Source organism: Cotesia glomerata, linkage group LG7, assembly GCF_020080835.1.
Source record: "Cotesia glomerata isolate CgM1 linkage group LG7, MPM_Cglom_v2.3, whole genome shotgun sequence".
Classification (NCBI taxonomy): Eukaryota; Metazoa; Arthropoda; class Insecta; order Hymenoptera; family Braconidae; genus Cotesia; species Cotesia glomerata.
The window spans coordinates 24906769-24928126 of NC_058164.1; the positions used below are offsets into that span (position 1 = coordinate 24906769).

At 29.6% G+C, this 21358-nt stretch overlaps 1 protein-coding gene and 2 long non-coding RNA genes across 19 annotated transcripts in view; 1 reads left to right on the plus strand and 2 right to left on the minus strand.

The window, feature by feature from the left end:
• Positions 1-2948, minus strand: part of LOC123269483 (ephrin type-A receptor 4-A) — a 136691-nt gene extending 133743 nt beyond the window's left edge. For all 17 annotated transcript variants that reach the window (XM_044735211.1, XM_044735213.1, XM_044735207.1 and 14 more), the window contains exon 1: positions 2301-2948. The gene's annotated coding sequence lies outside the window, so the exon portion shown is untranslated. The remainder of the gene's footprint in view (positions 1-2300) is intronic.
• An 85-nt stretch (positions 2949-3033) lies between these two features.
• Positions 3034-18040, plus strand: LOC123269488. The gene is made up of 5 exons (XR_006510429.1): positions 3034-3355; positions 15786-16243; positions 16338-16407; positions 16510-16690; positions 17039-18040. It is a non-coding gene; the product is annotated as an uncharacterized LOC123269488 (long non-coding RNA).
• Positions 16470-19764, minus strand: LOC123269491. Its single transcript, XR_006510433.1, has 2 exons — positions 19725-19764; positions 16470-16521 (listed from the first exon to the last, which is right to left on the minus strand). It is a non-coding gene; the product is annotated as an uncharacterized LOC123269491 (long non-coding RNA).
• Between the last annotated feature and the right edge of the window lie 1594 nt (positions 19765-21358).

The following is a 21358-nucleotide window of genomic DNA, read 5'->3' on the forward strand; positions in this document are numbered from 1 at the left end:
TGTTAAAAAGCTGAATCCTGTTACGGATGAAGCAGCAATCAATCTTTTAAAAACTTAAAAAAATTTTTCGAGTAATTTATAACTTGTGATTCGACAAAGAAATCCCATAATTTGGACTATTAACTTTAGATTTCCCGACAAAATATTCCGATTTCCAAACGGCAGATGTTTCTTTCAGGATCTTTTAACACACCTCTCCCCTAACCAGTGACATTTGTGGGATCTTCAGGTCTTCGAACTCGAAATCTATCGTAAACACATGGGATTAGTTTTAGAGAATTCGCCTAGTGAGCTTTGACCAAGAAGAAATATTAAAAAACATTAATATTATGAAGAAAGCTGTTGGGTCGACGGGCGAACAAGTAGATGGGATATCATGATAAAATTTCACTTATAAATGAATCTATCATTGGAAAAAGATTTTATTTTAAGAGCTTATCTATAAACAGTGCATTGATATGTTTGAAATTCGGAAGAAATCAAGCACTGATATTTCTTCTCTTAATTTGAAAGTTATTTTGAAGAGTTTTAGGTTTATTACCTCAAACGTAAGAATTTTAGGGAATGACAATGTCAGCGTGAGCTCACTAATTTTTGTTGGAACCTCCAAAGCGATGGAAAAACAAAACTACTAAAGTTATATTCCAAGTGTCCAGCAGTGTCACTTTTAGCAAATATGACCCCATCAAATTTACAAAACAAAGACACTAACGGAGCCGTTAAGTTCCTCAAAGAATCCTTATTTACAAAGTAAATCTCCAAGATTAGCCTTGAAAAAGCTTTGGAACATTCGGAATAAGAAATGAAATTTTTTTTGCAACACCTTGAGATTTCCGACGCAAGTTCCTGTAAAATACCAAACCTCCAACATCTGTATCTTAATAACACATAAATTTCTACAGGCACCCTCCAAATGTATCAGAGCAACTATGTAAGCATTAGCAATTATTGTTTTCCCTGCAATACAATATTGCAATACATACAACACATATTCTATCAGCAAACGACACAGGATAGGATAGTCCAAAGGACAAAAATATAATACTAATTCTAATCCCTGTACCACTACCAGATACTAACGGAGAAGCACTGATATTTCTTCTGTTAATTTGAAAGTTATTTTGAAGAGTTTTAGGTTTAATTACCTCAAACGTAAGAATTTTAGGGAATGACAATGTCAGCGTGAGCTCACTAATTTTTGTTGGAACCTCCAAAGCGATGGAAAAACAAAACTACTAAAGTTAAATTCCACGTGTCCAGCAATGTCAATTTTAGCTCATATGACCCCATCAAATTTACAAAACAAAGACACTAACGGAGCCGTTAAGTTCCTCCAAGATTCCTTATTTACAAAGTAAATCTCCAAGATTAGCCTTGAAAAAGCTTTGGAACATTCGGGAATAAGAAATGAAATTTTTTTTGCAACACCTTGAGATTTCCGACACAAGTTCCTGTAAAATACCAAACCTCCAACATCTGTATCTTAATAACACATAAATTTCTACAGACACCTTCCAAATGTATCAGAGCAACTATGTTAGCATTGGCAATTATTGTTTTCCCTGCAATACAATATTGCAATACATACAAGACATATTCTATCGGCAAACGACACAGGATAGGATAGTCCAAAGGACAAAAATATAATACTAATTCTAATCCCTGTACCACTACCAGATACTAACGGAGAAGCACTGATATTTCTTCTGTTAATTTGAAAGTTATTTTGAAGAGTTTTAGGTTTAATTACCTCAAACGTAAGAATTTTAGGGAATGACAATGTCAGCGTGAACTCACTAATTTTTGTTGGAACCTCCAAAGCGATGGAAAAACAAAACTACTAAAGTTATATTCCAAGTGTCCAGCAGTGTCACTTTTAGCAAATATGACCCCATCAAATTTACAAAACAAAGACACTAACGGAGCCGTTAAGTTCCTCCAAGATTCCTTATTTACAAAGTAAATCTCCAAGATTAGCCTTGAAAAAGCTTTCGAACATTCGGAATAAGAAATGAAATTTTTTTTGCAACACCTTGAGATTTCCGACACAAGTTCCTGTAAAATACCAAATCTCCAACATCTGTATCTTAATAACACATAAATTTCTACAGACACCTTCCAAATGTATCAGAGCAACTATGTTAGCATTGGCAATTATTGTTTTCCCTGCAATACAATATTGCAATACATACAAGACATATTCTATCGGCAAACGACACAGGATAGGATAGTCCAGAGGACAGAAATATAATACTAATTCTAATCCCTGCACCACCACTAGAACAGTAAAAAATTCTTACCTTGTTAAAGAAGAAATCCTTGTAACACAACACAAACACTTAAATAACCACTTGTAAGGACTAGAAACCAGTGTGTTCAACAAAATAATTATAGTTCTACAATAATAAATCAATTATAAAAAAATTCAAAAATTCCGCCAATCGTTTCCATTCGCCGTCGGTGAATTATTTGTCACGGTCGATATAGGTGCGCGGAGGACGAAGAGTACAAACGCCATTTTAACCCCGTCCAGTAAAAAATAATTCAATCACGTTAATACATACCATAACATTTAACACAACACTCACCATTACGGAACTAGTGTGTCAATAAATAAATAAATGCACAACAACCTTTTTATAAATAAAATCAACTAACCACCACACTGGATAAAATAATACTAGAGTCCTTAGCCGGCAGTGAGCGTCGTTCCGTGATTTCTTCCTAACAAAAAGGCGCTGGGATTTGAAATTTCTAGGTTAGAAATTTCTTCACTTTCACTATCAGTTGGTAAGTATTTACTAAACAAGACTGTTATTGTTTATTAAATTTGTTGTTTAATTTTTAAAATTAATTCCAGGGAGATTTACTAAAGTAATAATTATAATACTAAAGTTTATTTGAAAAGAAGTGAAAAGCGTCCCGAAAATAACGGTTGCGTCCGCGCGCCGTAACGAGAGGACACGAACTAAAGTGCCGAGCACCGAACAACCGAAATACCGAAGCGAGTTAAGGTAGTGGGGGAATAAATGACGGTGTGGTGGTCGTAGTGTTAGTACTGGAAGCTGGTGGTGGTGGCGTTGGTGTGTAACGTAGAGTTTAGTGTGTATATAGTTGCCCGGCTGGTTTTCATCGTACCGCTATTCGGGTGTTTTACAGTGGATCGTGGATGTAGAGGCGCAGATGGAGAGACAAGGACGGAAGATTGGGTGAACAGAGACGGAAGACTACTCTAGAAGAGGAAAGGGCGAAACTAGCGCCGCCGTGGAGTCTCCAAGAAGAGAAGACAAAGTGCAGTCGCATTTCGGATGCAGAACTACTATGTAGCAATGTTGCTTGCTGTTCCTCTGCCAAGGTAAGGATTGTTTGATTCTCTGAATTGTACTTGGTTCCTATTGCCAACTTTGACTTCAAAGACTACAAACAGGTTACTTAGGTACCCTTTGAGGATCCAGGTTATGGCAAATACGTTAGTAGGATTTCAAGAGACTTGGTAATTGGTAATTGGTTATTGGTTGTTGGTTATTGATGATGATGATGATGATGATGCTGGTGATGATGATGAATAATAAATAGGATATTGATGAGCAGAACAATGACTACCGGAATCCACTGGGCCATTGATTTTTTTGGAACAGTGGTATCTGCTCATGCGCACGATAAATAAATTGACAGGCGTCCTTTGGATATATATATATATATATATATATATAATCCCCCGTAAGCTGGAAGGTTGCTCGTTCAGAGTGTGTATTAACTTTCGGGTGGGAATACCGGTGACTTTTTGGAATTGGAAAAAGAAGCTTGCTATTGCGGGCTTAGATGCTTTTTTAGTTTTGAATTTAGAAGGGGTAAATTGGAAAATTTGGGGTTTTTTCGATGAAAATTAAATTAATAAAAATTAAGATAACTTAATTTTTTAATTATTAAATTAGAATTAAAAAATATTTTTTAAAAATTGCACTTAGTTTTTCAAGTTTTTTACAAATGAAAACTTTTTTTTTATCTTGCAATGATATTTTGAATAAAAAAAAATTTTTATAATTTTTTTTTATTGAAAAAATTATTACAAAAAAAAATTTTTTTTAATTTTTTTTTATTGAAAAAATTATTACAAAAAAAAATTTTTTTTAATTTTTTTTTATTGAAAAAATTATTACAAAAAAAAATTTTTTTTAATTTCACTTGTAAAAAACTTGAAAAACTGTAAGTGCTATTTTTAAAATATATTTTTTAGTTATAATTTAATTAATTGAGCAAAATAAAAAAATCAAAAATTTCGGCTAACTTTATTATTATATTAAATTAGCCGACATTTTAAAATTTTGATTTATTTGATTGAAAAATAATTTTTAAAAAATTAAAACAAAAATTTTCACTTGTAAATTTTTAAAATTATCTGGGGAATTTTTTAAAAATAGTTTTCTAGTTCTAATTTTTAATTTAAAAAATAATCAAAAATTTTTGAGTGTCGGTTAACTTAATTTTCAATAATACTAAAGTTAGCCAACGTTTTTAATATTTTGATAATTTTTTATTAATTAAATTAGAACTAAAAAATATTTTTTAAAAATAACACTTATAATTTTTCAAGTTTTTTACAAATGAAATTTTTTTATTTTTTTGTAATGATTTTTTCAATGAAAAAAAATTCTAAAAATTTTCAGATGTCGGCTAATTTAATTTTTATGTTTTTTGGATGAAAATTAAATTAACCGATATCTGAAAATTTTTATGATTTTTTTTTATTGAAAAAATTATTATAAAAAAATTTTTATTCGGAAAAAATTTGAAACACTGTAGGTGCAATTTTTTAAAAATATTTTTTAGTTTGCATTTCATAAATTAAGCACAGTCCTGGTCCTAATTATTGTCTTCAAAATGGTATTCTTAATCAAAGATTTTTTCTTTTGAATCAATTTAAATTTTTTTATCAGTATACTAACCTTATTATTATCAGTTTTGATGGGTAATTAAATTACACTGAAATTTGATGATCCTTAACAATATTTTTTTGAAAAATAAATTAGTTATAAAAAAATTGCATTTATTTTTTTCAGCTTCTAAATTTTTGAAATTTTTCTTGCGATATTTCAAAAAAATAAAAAATATCTCTAAATTTAAATATCATTTTTTTATTTTTTAAAAATAAATTATTTCTACAATAAAAAAAATAAAAAAAAATGAGCTTAAATCAAGAATAAATTTTTTAACAAAGTAAAATTTATTTAAACTAAGAAAAATTTTTTAGTTTAAAAATTTTTAAATAAAAATCAAGACGATTAAAATTCTTTAAAATTAATTTCTTAATCAAAATTAATTTTTAATTTATTTTTCTGGGTAGAAAATTACTTTTAAAAAATCGCTTTCAAAATTTTTAAACATCAAATTTTTATTGTAATAATTTAATTGTTAAATCTATAATAAAAATTAAGACGATTAAAATTCTTTAAAATTAATTTTTAATTTATTTTTCTGGGTAAAAAATTACTTTAAAAAAATTGCATTTAATATTTTGAAACATCAAATTTTTATTGTCATAATTTAATTGTTAAAAAAAAGTATCAAGATATTTTTTTTTAAGAATATATTTGTAGTTATATTTATCTTTTTCGTTAATTATGGAAATGTTAGTACAACTATTGAGAAAATGTACAGGAATAGGTCTTTAATTTAACGAGAATTTTGCGCCCTTTGAACTAAAATTACAACATGCTCCAATTATAATTATTATTATGGATATAATTGTAATAATAATAACAATAAAATTGTATTTCTTAATATTCCGATCGCAATGATATTGATTTGAATTATTAATAGAAACTTAAAAAAGAAAAACAATATTGATGGTCGGACATGAGAATTGCACTCGCTTTTACATCTTTTGATGTTGCAAATTAATATATAATTATTGTGATAATAATTATGGATGTTAAGATGATTTGTCGATAATCTTGATGTGAACTTTTTAGTTTGAAACGAATTGTTCGATTGTGAAGATTATAATTACAATAAATTGTTCGAGGCATTAATCGGGATCAAATATTTATTGAGAAAACAAAAATATAGATGATTAGAAAGTTAATAATTTATTAATACAAGGTTTTTCATATATATGCATATAATGAGTTTTAAAAGATCGTATTGAAGGCATTGCTATATATTGAATTGAGTAATTGGAAAATTGAGTTCATGATTTATTTTGTTCGATATATTTATAGCGCTAAGCTAGATCTATTATTATTATTTTTTTAATTTATAATTATTTTTTTAATTAAAAATTACAATTTTTGTTTTTTTTTTAAATAAAAATATTTTTTTTTTATTTCAATAATTTAATAAAATTTTTTATTCAAATTTAATTATAAAAAAATTTCAATAATTTATTTTATTTATTTATTAAATATATATACCAAAGCTAACAACCGATTTAATGTGAATTTTTTATTAAAATTAATTAAAAAATAACTGTACTAAATATTTAAATGATTATTTTTCTTTATTATAAATTTAAAATTGCAAAAAAAAAATTTTGAGAAAATATTATAAAATTCAGGTTATTTTTTCCATTAAAATTATTTTCAGCATAGAATTTAATAAATAAATTTTTTTTCAAAAAAATTATATAAATTTATTATAAATAAAATTTTTTAAAAATAAAATTTTTTAAAATAAAAATTACAATTTTTTTTTGATAAATAAAAGTATTTTCTTTTTTTTTTCAATAATTTAATAAAATTTTTCATTTAAATTTAATTATAAAATTTCAATAATTTAATATGAATTTTTGAATAAAATTAATTAAAAAATAACTTTACTAAAAAATGAAATAAGTTTTTTTTTTTATTAAAAATTAAAAATTGCAAAAAAAAAATTTTGAGAAAATATTATAAAATTCAGGTTATTTTTTCCATTAAAATTATTTTCATCATAGAATTTAATAAATAAATTTTTTAAAAATAAATTTATTATAAATGAAAATTTTTTTAAATAAAAATTACAATTTTTTTTTGATAAATAAAAGTATTTTCTTTTTTTTTCAATAATTTAATAAAATTTTCCATTTAAATTTAGTTATAAAAAAATTCCAATAATTTAATATAAATTTTTTATTAAAATTAATTAAAAAATAACTTTACTAAATATTTAAATGATTATTTTTTTTTATTAAAAATTAAAAATTGCAAAAAAAAAAATTTTGAGAAAATATTATAAAATTCAGGTTATTTTTTCCATTAAAATTATTTTCAGCATAGAATTTAATAAATAAATTTTTTTTCAAAAATATTATATAAATTTATTATAAATAAAATTTTTTAAAAATAAATTCATTATAAATAAAATTTTTTTAAAAATAAATTTATCATAAATAAAATTTTTTAAAAATAAATTTATAAATTTCCAAATTTTTAAAGACAAAAAAAAATTTTTTTTAAACTAAATTATTAAAAATAATGATTATAAATATTTTTTAAGCGACTAGAGAGTTAAATGAGCTTTTTACAATCATACTTCCTATTTTTGTATTTTCTTTTTTATACATGCATATATATATTTGATAAATGTGTTTATTTTTAAAATAGATGAAAATTTGCTTTTATTTATTATCTTTCCGTTGCTTTTATTAATCTCTTTGGTAATAAATAAATAATAACATATTAATTTATTAAGTTTATGTTGTTTTTTAGCTACTGTATATACTATTAATATTCCTATTGACTCGACGAGTGTAGGGGTTTCGGCTAAATAAAAATGTGAGTGTTTAGTATAGAGATAAGCTCGAGTTAGTAAACGGAACCGATCTGGCATAAACTCTTGTATATAATACAGTTAGTATATAGTTTTTATTTATTTTAGGAATTTAAAATAAGCCGTCTCTGGCGACTGGAACTAATTGACATTTTAGAATACATTTTATTTGACGTATGGTTTGTATATCGTTTTATGTTTGATAATGATAATGAGTTGACATGACAAATCATATATTATTAATTGATGTCTTTTTTGACTTTATCTATACGAATAATTTCTTAAAATTATTATTATTACTATTATTTATCCATTATAATAAATTGAATTTTTTTTTAATTTAGCTGTTTAAAAAAAATCCGGTTTTTATTTTTTCAAAAATTTATAACTTTTTTTGGTCAGCTAAAAAAAAATTCTAAAAAAAGTTTTTTATTGCAAAGCCAAAAGAGCGTATGAAAAAATTTCTTTTGCCAATCACTGTTTAGATCTAAAAAATAAATAAAATTTTAGTTCATTATAAATAATGATTTTTATTAAATTTCACTGTACTTTTTTAACTATTGACATTTTTAAAGATATAAACTCATCCCGATGTTACACTCATCGAGAGCTTTCATTTGAGTAGCCACATCAATTTTTCATATATTTTATATATTTATATATATTAGATATATATAAATATATGAAAAATATATCAAAAATGCATGTGGGTACTCAAATGAAAGGTCGTGATGAGTGTAACCTCAAGATGAGCTTATATCTTTAAAAATGTCAATATTTCACAAGATACAAGGTAATTTTTTAATTATTGACATTTTTTAAGTTATAAACTCATTTCGATGTTACACTCATCAAGACCTTTTATTCGAGTACCCACATGGCATTTTATATATATTTTACATATATAGTATTTGTGAAATATATATAATATATAAAATATTTGAAAAATTGATGTGGGTACTCAAATGAAAGCTCTCGATGAGTGTAACGCCAGGATGAGCTTATGTCTTTAAAAATGTCAGTAGTTGACAATATACAAGATAATTTGTTAATTATTGACATTTTTTAAGATATAAACTCATTTTAATGTTACACTTATCGAGACCTTTCGTTTGAGTACCCACATGGTATTTTTTTATATATTTTACATATATATTATTTGTGAAATATATATAATATATAAAATATATGAAAAATTGATGTGGGTACTCAAATAAAAGCTCTCTATGAGTGTAACGTCAGGATGAGCTTATATCTTTAAAAATGTCAGTAGTTGACAATATACAAGGTAATTTCTTAATTATTGACATTTTTTAAGATATAAACTCATTTCAATGTTACACTCATCAAGACCTTTTATTAGAGTACCCACATGGCATTTTATATATATTTTACATATATAGTATTTGTGAAATATATATAATATATAAAATATATGAAAAATTGATGTGGGTACTCAAATGAAAGCTCTCGATGAGTGTAACGTCAGGACGAGCTTATATCTTTAAAAATGTTAATATTTCATATCAATTATTAAATTTCAAAAAATTTAATAATATTTAAAAAAATTTTCTAAAATTCCAATTTTTCTCTAAATATTCTCAAATTTTCTTAGATTTTTCTTAAAGCCCAAATTGCTTTTTCCGAAGACAATTTTCTTTATCTAAATAACTAAAATAAATCCAGCGTACTTCTGATGGACATCTACGTGCTCTATAAAGAACGTCCCTTAACAGTAAGCCCATAAAAGTGCAATAATAATAAAAACTAATAACAAAACAAAATAAATAATAAAAGTTAGAAGTACAAAAGTGGATATATAACAGAATATAGGAGTAGACATAGTAGACATAGTAGACAAGGCAGACTGTAGGCTAGTTCATGGCGAATAGTCTACTCGATGATTGGATCACAGGTTGCAATAGGCCGCGTAGTTCGTTACACAGGGTAATTGCTGGATTTTATCCGTTCGTCTATTGCACAAGCGTGAAAACGATTTCGCCATACACACATAGATATACATTTATAGTTATAGATATTATATATACGCTGTGTATATATAATATACATTTACAACACCACGTTGATTTACTTCCCTCGATCTACTCTCCATAGGCATTCTCGCTGTTTTTTATCCTGTTCATCCTACCTCCTCTCCTGATCATGTGTGTAGCTAGTATGTGATACTGACTCTGATACCACCAGATATGGATGTATAAATTCACACAGATCCTTTCTATGTATCTATGTGCAGTGTGTACATCCCCATCACCAGCAGCAATAAAACAAACAGGATTGCCCGGCGAGCGCCATCGCCGAGGTCGATTAATGGGACGATCTTGGTCGATCGATTGAAACCAAAAGGATATGCCAGATGCGTTTATGCTGGCAATCGACCTCATCCAGCCACACACCATTCAAATATTAACTAGCGTTTACGTTTATTGTTGTAATTTATAATTATACATCAAGTGACAAATGCCAAAAAAGGGATACTATAAGATAGGGCTTTGTGCCAAAAGAGCGGACGAAAAAAATTTTTCTCTTAAATATTATTCTCTTCAATAGTCAATTTATGATGATAAGTATTTAGGCTGCATTCGAAAATGTATCTCTAGATACATAATTAAGAAATGGCCTTGTATCTCGTGAACTATTGACATTTTTAAAGATATAAGCTAATTCCGATGTTACACTCATCAAGACCTTTCATTTGAGTACCCACATCAATTTTTCATATATTTATATATATTTCACAAATACTATATATGTAAAATATATAAAAAATGCCATGTGGGTACTCAAAGAAAAGGTTTCAATGAACGTAACATCGGGATGAGCTTATATCTTCATAAATGTCAATAATTAAGAAATTACTTTGTATTTTGTGAACTATCAACATTTTTAAAGATATAAGCTCATTTCGATGTTACACTCATCAAGACCTTTCATTTGAGTACCCACATCAATTTTTCATATATTTTATATATTATATATATTTGACAAATACTATATATGTAAAATATATATAAAATGCCATGTGGGTACTCGAATAAAAAGTCTTGATGAGTGTAACATCGAAATGAGTTTATATCTTAAAAATTGTCAATAATTAAAAAATTACTTTGTATTTTGTGAACTATTAACATTTTTAAAGATATAAGCTCATTTCGATGTTACACTCATCAAGACCTTTCATTTGAGTACCCACATCAATTTTTCATATATTTATATATATTATATATATTTCACAAATACTATATATGTAAAATATATAAAAAATGCCATGTGGGTACTCAAATAAAAGGTTTCAATGAACGTAACATCGGGATGAGCTTATATCTTCATAAATGTCAATAATTAAGAAATTACTTTGTATTTTGTGAACTATTGACATTTTTAAAGACATAAACTCATCCCGATGTTACACTCAACAAGACCTTTCATTTGAGTACCCACATCAATTTTTCATATATTTATATAAATTATATATATGTCTATATATGTATATATAAAAAATATATCAAAATAAATGTGGGTACTCAAACGAAAGCTCTTGTTGAGTGTAACATCGGGATGAGCTTATATCTTTAAAAACATCAATATTTAAGAAAGTACAGGATATTTTAACAAATATCTTGTGAACTATTGATATTTTTAAAGATATAAACTCATCCCGATGTTACACTCAACAAGAGCTTTCATTTGAGTACCCACATCAATTTTTCATATATTTATATATATTATAAATATGTATATATGAAAAATATATCAAAAATGCATGTGGGTACTCAAATGAAAACTCTTGATGAGTGTAACATCAAGATGAGCTTATATCTTTAAAAACTTCAATATTTAGGAAATTACAGTGCAATTTAACAATTATAAATTTGCTTTAATTATAAAGCCATATTAAAGCAAATTTTAAGGGAGTTGGGAAAGAACGGATAGGGGAAAGGGGGGGACCTACTCAGTGGAGATTTTTCCGTAATTGAAAAAATAATCAGACAGCCCAGACTGGGAATCGAACCCAGATCTCTCGGTTACGCGCCAAGGGCTCTACCAGTTAAGCTATCCGAGACAAGTACTGACTACTTTATTCAGTCACGTATATAAATTATAATAACAAGTCATCATTTAATAAAGCCAAATATTAATTTTTTATAATTCACAACTCATAGAAGTCACAAGGTTGCTAGTTAATTATAATTTTAAATCAGAAATTAATTTTTAGGAAAATTAATAAAATTACAGAAAATTTGTATAAATTTTCAGATAAAATTTGAAAAAAATTCAATTTCATTAATTTTTATAAAATTTATTTAATTTTTGATTAAAAAAAAAATAATTTTATAAAATTTCATAAATTTTTACAAAACTAAAAAAAATTTAGTTCATAAATTCAACATTGTACTACTACAATAAAGTCATCAAATTTAATATAAATAATCCTATTTATATTTAACGATAACTTTCACAACTAACTTCTCTAAAATTTCACAAAATTCCGATCTAAAATTCCAACAATAAATAACAAGTCAATTACTTAAAAACCGATGCATGGGAACATAATAAACTTGACCATAAACATGATCAAGTGACACTAGAATGATTAATTAGCAAGCAATATTTATCTAAAAAACAATTTATAAACCAGATCGATCATCAATTACGAGTTAAGTTTAGATAAATGAAAAAATAAAGGAAAGAGAGCAGCATAACCAGTAGGGTGCCAACAATTGGTCCCATATAATACCCTAACCATTCGAATAGAGAATCGAGAATCGAGGATTGTTAGCTTTATTTCCCACATCGAATAAACATCGAACTAATTTAAAAAGTTTTTCTTCTATCGACCCTCAACTTTCCCTCTTCTCGGTGCATAGAACAGAGAGCATTATTAAAAAGCATAAACATAAAATAAAACACTCTGCCGGCTACCAAACTACCAACCAAGCCCACATTTATAAAGCAATCTATTAAATATCAATAAATGTCATCCGGTGAAAATAAATTCCCGTCTAAATTCAAAACAGTTATTTGCTGCGGTTAGGTGCGCTTATATATATTTATATGTAGACATATATATGTATAAATATATATTACATACTATTTCTTCCCAATATAATAATACAACAAAGAAATAAATGATTTTAGATTTAGATGCCGGTATAAATCATCGATCCCACTTCACTTCACTCATTCGTCGACAATAAACTCCATCAATAATATCAACCGCAGTCCAATGAAACAATAATCCACATCTACCGTCTCTACTGTATCTGGTGATGGTGCAGGGATTAGAATTAGTATTATATTTCTGTCCTCTGGACTATCCTATCCTGTGTCGTTTGCCGATAGAATATGTCTTGTATGTATTGCAATATTGTATTGCAGGGAAAACAATAATTGCCAATGCTTACATAGTTGCTCTGATACATTTGGAGGGTTTCTGTAGAAGTTTATGTGTTATTAAGATACAGATGTTGGAGGTTTGGTATTTTACAGGAACTTGTGTCGGAAATCTCAAGGTGTTGCAAAAAAAATTTCATTTCTTATTCCCGAATGTTCCAAAGCTTTTTCAAGGCTAATCTTGGAGATTTACTTTGTAAACAAGGAATCTTGGAGGAACTTAACGGCTCCGTTAGTGTCTTTGTTTTGTAAATTTGATAGGGTCATATGAGCTAAAATTGACACTGCTGGACACTTGGAATTTAACTTTAGTAGTTTTGTTTTTCCATCGCTTATGGAGGTTCCAACAAAAATTAGTGAGCTCACGCTGACATTGTTACTCCCTAAAATTCTTACGTTTGAGGTAATAAACCTAAAACTCTTCAAAATAACTTTCAAATTAACAGAAGAAATATCAGTGCTTCTCCGTTAGTATCTGGTAGTGGTACAGGGATTAGAATTAGTATTATATTTTTGTCCTCTGGACTATCCTATCCTGTGTCGTTTGCCGATAGAATATGTCTTGTATGTATTGCAATATTGTATTGCAGGGAAAACAATAATTGCCAATGCTTACATAGTTGCTCTGATACATTTGGAGGGTGTCTGTAGAAGTTTATGTGTTATTAAGATACAGATGTTGGAGGTTTGGTATTTTACAGGAACTTGTGTCGGAAATCTCAAGGTGTTGCAAAAAAACTTTCATTTCTTATTCCCGAATGTTCCAAAGCTTTTTCAAGGCTAATCTTGGAGATTTACTTTGTAAATAAGGAATCTTGGAGGAACTTAACGGCTCCGTTAGTGTCTTTGTTTTGTAAATTTGATGGGGTCATATGAGCTAAAATTGACACTGCTGGACACTTGGAATTTAACTTTAGTAGTTTTGTTTTTCCATCGCTTATGGAGGTTCCAACAAAAATTAGTGAGCTCACGCTGACATTGTCATTCCCTAAAATTCTTACGTTTGAGGTAATTAAACCTAAAACTCTTCAAAATAACTTTCAAATTTACAGAAGAAATATCAGTGCTTGATTTCTTCCGAATTTCAAACACATCAATGAACTGTTTATAGATAAGCTCTTAAAATAAAATCTTTTTCCAATGACAGATTCAGTTATAAGTGAAATTTTATCATGATATCCCATCTATTTGTTCGCCCGTCGACCCAACAGCTTTCTTCATAATATCAATGTTTTTTAATATTTCTTCTTGGTCAAAGCCCAGTAGGCGAATTTTCAAAAAATAATCCCATGTGTTTACGATACATTTCGAGTTTAAAGACACTGTCATTCCAGAAGAAATTTCAGTATATAGAGAGTTATAAAGCTCTTGAAATTCCGCGTGAAATGAGCCATCGCGCGACTTGATCCGCCGCAGGTTGATTTTTGATTAATTGATTAATAGAATATTAACGCCGTTAATTTTATGAAAGACTAATCATAAATACAGGTTGTAAGGGTTCATTTTTCTCAGGATCTCATGATTTAGGTCGCGGAACACCTAATTATCAAAAATTAACAATTTTGTTTTTTTGTTAGTCGCTGTAAATGATTTCAGAAGCGGGAATCGATAATAAAAGTTATTTATTGCTTATTTTTCGTTAAACAATATGTTTCTTAACAAAATAAGTGGAATAAAGTAAAAGCTCTTGAAATTCCGCATAAAATGAACCGTCGCGCGACTTGATCCACCGCAGGTCGATTTTTGATTAATTGATTAATAAAATATTAACGCCGTTAATTCTATGAAGGGCTAGTCATAAATACGGGTTGTAGGGGTTCATTTTTCTCAGGATCTCATGATCTAGGTCGCGGAACATCTAATTTTCAAAAATAAACAATTTTATTTTTTTACGATTTTAGAAGCGAAAAACTTTTTCAAACAATACTTTAACTTTATTTGATATCATGAAATAGTATTAATAAGGTAAAAGCCCCAATAGATGATCATATATTGGTACGTGATCATCTATTGGGGCTTTTACCTTACCTCCGATAAAAATTTTATTATTTTCCGATTTCCACGATACTAAACCCAATTTTAATACGACCAAAAATTCCCATAAAAATAAAACTAAAATCCCGAACTGATAAATTAGACTAGATGTAGGTCACCGTGGAAAAACGTCGGATAAATCAAGTTTAATTGTATTAGATCATTCAGACTTCCCGGACATGAAACATAGAGGCTTGAAGATCCATCACCGGTACTAAATGAACCAGATTGGCTGACTGATCGAAGTGACCACGAAAATAACAACAAGACAATAAAAAAAAAAAAAAAAGCGTAACAATAATAACAATCGGTCACTCGGGCTTTGACGGCATAAATCGAGTGCTCACGGTTCACGGTGGCTTGGCGCTTCCGCTTGACGTCACATCTCTGCCCGTATTTACAAAACCTACCTTACTTATTGAGCCCTTGCTCTTTATCCGTTATTCTTCACCATCGAACTCTTTGCCAAAATCTCAATAACGTTTTTTTCTTAGACGTCGCCTTCTTCACTTTATCCCTCCCTAATTTTTCATTTCTTCTCGACTTTTTACCAATTTAAACTCAACCGTCTTAATTTATTTTTTTTACAGGTTTTTCATCACCCGTCATCTGTCACGGTTGGCGAATGTGTGTCCTAATGGAGAAATAATTGGACGAAAAAATAGGTGAATTATAACTGAACTGAGAATTAGCCAGAATAATTGTCGGTGTAGTTTTATAAAAATAATAATAATTATTAAGCCAAAAAAAAAAACGGCAAGTGAGAGAGAAATAAAAATGTGAGCGATGTAGGTTGTAGTTGGCTGTTTTATAATCGGGCTGGCAGGAACTTGCCGCGAAACAATGGGCTAGCGGTGAAGACAAAAGAGAAGGTAGAAGAGAAGGTAGACCAAGATGAGGAACAAGAAGGGAACCACTATTCCTTTTCTTCGGTTAAAGACCGTCTTTCAGAGTTCTCATGCTAAGTTGGTTAGCCAGGTTCCAGGTTCATTAGCGAAATTAGACACACACACATATACCCAATGTGTAAAAAAACATGTGGTACATGGTAAGTAGTCTAGGCTATTACATTCCTGTCCAGGATGTTTCTGGTGCTAAAATGATACTATTTACACTATTTGCTGTTTGCTCGATAATTGTAGGCTTAATATACAAGCACACGAGTACGTGTACACAGGTGATCTTTGCTGCGGCCCGACAAAACGACTTTTGGTATGTACTGATATTTATTATTGAAATTTAAAGATTTTTACGTTAAATTGCCGCCTTTTGAAGATTAACAAAAAAATAAAATTGTTAATTTTTGAAAATTAGGTGCACCGCGACCTAGATCATGAGATCCTGAGAAAAATGAACCCGTACAACCCATATTTATGACTAGCCTTTCATAGAATTAACGGCGTTAATATTTTATTAATCAATTAATCAAAAATCGACCTGTGGCGGATCAAGTCGCGCGACGGCTCATTTCACGCGTAATTTCAGGAGCTTTAAGGTAAAAGACCCAATACCGGAACGAGACCCAATACCTTTAAAGGTATTCCTTTAATTCCTTTAAAATACCAAACCTCCAACATCTGTATCTTAATAACACATAAACTTCTACAGACACCCTCTAAATGTATCAGAGCAACTATGTTAGCATTGGCAATTATTGTTTTCCCTGCAATACAATATTGTAATACATACAACACATATTCTATCGGCAAACGACACAGGGTAGGATAGTCCAGAGGACAGAAATATAATACTAACTCTAATCCCTGTACCACCACTAGATACAGAATCTCCAGAATCCGTATCTTCCTAATAATTTATTTATATAAACCAAAATCTTCTTCAGAACTGGGACCATTAATCCCGAATTCCAAATTCGTTCCAGTCACGGTGGATCCAAATGTCAGCCGGCAGATGATCCACGGGATGGATGTCGATGAAATCGGCGAATCGATGGCCCGGAAAAAGAATCTGCGGACCAGTAGGCAGACCGTGTCCATAACTGCCCCTATTCAGCTGATATAAGTGGACAGTTGGACTGTTGGACGGTGGATGGTAAATGTTGGATTGCAATCGAAGTTTATTATATTGGTAATGCGTCTTTATGACCCTTTATCAACGCTTATATTCGGATAATGTCCAGTGGAAAAGCTCCGGTTTATCAACGCTCAACACACGTCCAATTCAAATGCGAATGTTAAATATCTATCAGGTTTTAGTGTTCCTAATGACGTGGAACATTTCATGATACTGATTAAAGTGGTCATTGGGATGTTTGTGAACGAGCTGATGCCCGCACTCTATACAGATCCCTATCGCGCCGTTGTATGCATGTGCTCGAGACTGTACACACGGGCTACATATGTACGATATTAAGCTCTCTACTCTATATCTAGTTGTCTGTGCTCTGTACTAGTAGATAAATTGGGAAATGGAACAAGAGGCTGCCATGGAAACCGGCCCTTACCCTAAGCCAATTACTGTTAATAAATTCATTAACATTACTATTGCTATTAACATTAAAGCGTTATTAACATTAACATAAATTACTTATCCGCTCCAATTTAATTATTGATTGTTGTCCGATCAATTCAATTATACGATTCATTTATTTTAAATAAAATTCGCGGACTCGTTGATTAGTGAAAAAATGAAGGTTGTTTTTTTAAACGCCTTGAGTACTGCGACCTAGATCATGAAATTCTGCGTAAAATGAACCTAAACAACCAATATTTACCTTCACTCCTTCATAAGATTAACGGCGTTAATATTTTATTAATCAATTAATCAAAAATCGACCTACGACAGATCAGGTCGCGCGACGGCTCATTTTGTGCGGAATTTCAAAAGCTTTTACAATATTATAATTATTTTGTTGAGAAATAAAAGTTTTCAACGAAAAATTAGTAAAAACTAATTTTTATTATTGATTCCTGGTTCTGAAATTATTTATGGGGATTAACAAAAAAATAAAGTAGTTAATTTTTGTAAATTAGTTACACTGCAATCTAAATAATGTAATCCTGAGTAAAATGAACCCTTACAACCCATATTTACCTTCACTCCTTCACAAGGTTAACGACATTAATATTTTATTAATCAATTAATCAAAAATCGACCTGCGACGAATCAAGTCGTGCAACGGCTCATTTTACGCAGCATCTCAAAATCTTTTTAACTATCCAAGTTATTTTATCCAAAAATTAATTTTCCAAAGAAATTTACGAAAAAATGTATTTAAAATTGATCCCGTTGATCCTTATCATATGACTAGTCTCTAATTCGGTTAAAGAGGATCAATTAAGCTCGCTCCGAATGGGGTGGATGCCAAAGTACACACTTTAAAATCCACATTTAAGAGAAAAAGGTTGATCATTACAAAAGCAGTTGGCATTCATGTTACCAATGAATTGTCCCGATAAACCAGTCATTTTAGCACACACTCTGCATCATAAAGATTTCACAAACTACCGATACGAGCACGCGTACATTTCCTTTGACAATAACCGCAACTAATGTCAACTCCTGTTCGGTAATGCGCAATTCATGTCAACGATTTACCATTTTTATTTATTCATTTATTTATTTTCCGGCGAGCAACGTGTGTCCTGGGTTTTTATTGTTACTGTTACTGTTACTGTTATTATTATCATTATTATTAATGTTATTATTATTTATACCGCATTAACTCTCCATATCGGACAAACTTGTTGGACACATAGCTTAAGTATGGAAAGGCTGATAGCAGGTTTCGATATCTGCAATCGATTGCCGGCGATCTCTCTATTGAGTCAGTCCTTTAATGCTCCACAATCGTGTAATGTGTAATGTGCCTCTAGTCTATGCTCTGTTCACTTTGATCAACTTGATATTGTTATTTTTATTATATCTGCCTTTTTAAACATTGTGCGTCACGCATTCTGAGTACTACCAGATACTCAGTTAAAAATCGGTTAATAGTACCATTACCCATTTTGTCGCTAATGGCTATCCGAGCGTAATCAATATGGATAACTGGATCCCGAGCTACTCCTGGAATTATTCACGTTCATTTCAGTAATGTGGGTTTTTTTATTCCTACATTCATTTTTTAACGGCATAACTTAAACAGTGTTGAATATTAACTACTAATTTTTCTTCTTTAAAAGTTGTCTTCCGAAGAATTGATAAAAAAATAAACTTATTTATTTTTAAAAATTACTCGCACTGCGACCTAGATAATGAAATCCCGAGAAAAATGAACCCCCATAACCCCTATTAATCTCCAGCCCTTCATCAAATTAACGGCGTTAATATTTTATTAATCAATTAATCAAAAATCGACCTGCGACCAATGAAATCGCGCGGCGGCTTATTTTGTGCGGAATTTCAAGAGCTTTTACAATTTTCTACTTATTTTGCTGAGAAATAAATTTTTCAACGAAAAATTAACAAAAAATCATGTTTATCATTAATTCTCGCTTCTAAAATAATTTATAGAGATTAACAAAAAAATAAAATGGTTAATTTTTGTAAATTAGTTAGATTGCGACCTAGATAATAAAATCCCGAGTAAAATGAACCCAAACAACCCCTAGTAATCTCCAGTCCTTCATCAAATTAACGGCGTTAATATTTTATTAATCAATTAATCAAAAATCGACCTCCGGCCAATCAAATCGCGCGACGGCTTATTTTGTGTGGAATCTTAAGAGCTTTTACTGTAATCTACTTATTTTGTTGAGAAATAAATTTTTCAACGAAAAATTAGCAAAACATAATGTTCATCATTAATTCCCGCTTCTAAAATAATTTATAGAGATCCACAAAAAAACAAAATGGTGAATTTCAGTAAATTAGTTACACCGCGACCTAGATATTAAAATTCCAAGTAAAATGAACCCAAACAACCCATATTAATCTTCACTCCTTTCTAAGATTAACGGCATTAATATTTTATTAATCAATTAATCAAAAATCGACCTGCGGCCAATCAAATCGTGCGACGGCTCATTTTGTGCGGAATTTCACCAGCTTTTCAACTATCCACCTTATTTTCCTCTAAAACCTCCCGTTCACTCTCTAATCCTCCATTTTCCTCTCAATCTTCCCATGTAAATCTAATTCAAGCTCAATAATTTACAGCTGCAAATCGTAACCATAAAATTAGTACCAACAAAAAAATATTAGTCTACAAAACTAGTTCTAATCTCCGATAACAGGGTCACAAAATCGGTCAACAATACCAAGCCACTTAAAGTATAATCCTCAGATAATGACTAACTGTACCAACGACTACCATTCGATGACAAGTGCTTATGATCCTTCACAAGCATGAACAATGACTTTTCGTAGATCCACCAAGAGCGGTATTGGTTGTCGGTATACAGGTTGTGAACGTGATCGGTCAAAGCATATATATTACATTTTGTTCATTCAATTCACTTGCTCCTAGTTGCTCAGCGTCTAGATTTTCTCTCCCTCTTTTTCTCTCTCTTAAGAGTTCTCGTTGCACTGGTTAGCATTATCTCGCTCTTATTGTATGGTGATCGGTAGACATAATACCCGTACTCGAATAAGCCTATTCGCTTACATTATTCCAAAAGAATCTCACGAGTCATCGAAACGAATCCCTGGTGTGTGTATTATATATGTGGAATACATAAATACAAATACAACTACCGCTACGGTGGTTAGTATTTAGAGTTTTGGTGTATATAATACATACATCTACTGTTTTCGAGCAACATTGCGTCATGATTAATGGCTTTTTATACCTTATATTCCTATTATATATAGATTGTGTATAGTACCTGTGGTGGTGGTTTGCGTTACGATATTGGTATGCATCACTTGTTGTGTACTTGGTGAAAGATACGCTCGACCTTTACCGGAAGTCTGCTGTCTAGTAATAATTCTATATATCTACTAGTATGTGTTAGAGTATCAGAATTATAAACCAGTACGAACTCCAGGTTTGTTAATTTTACCTTTTTTTAATTCTAAATGTCAACACACGTGAGAATTTTATTTTATAGAACGATATATCTTTTTTTGGAAGGTTTATTTTTATTAGGTTACATGATTATTGATTTCAGGATAAAATATCTTAAATAATTAAATTTTCTAATGAAACCATTCAAAATTTTATTTTAACACTTATTAATAGCATTTCATAAATAAATGA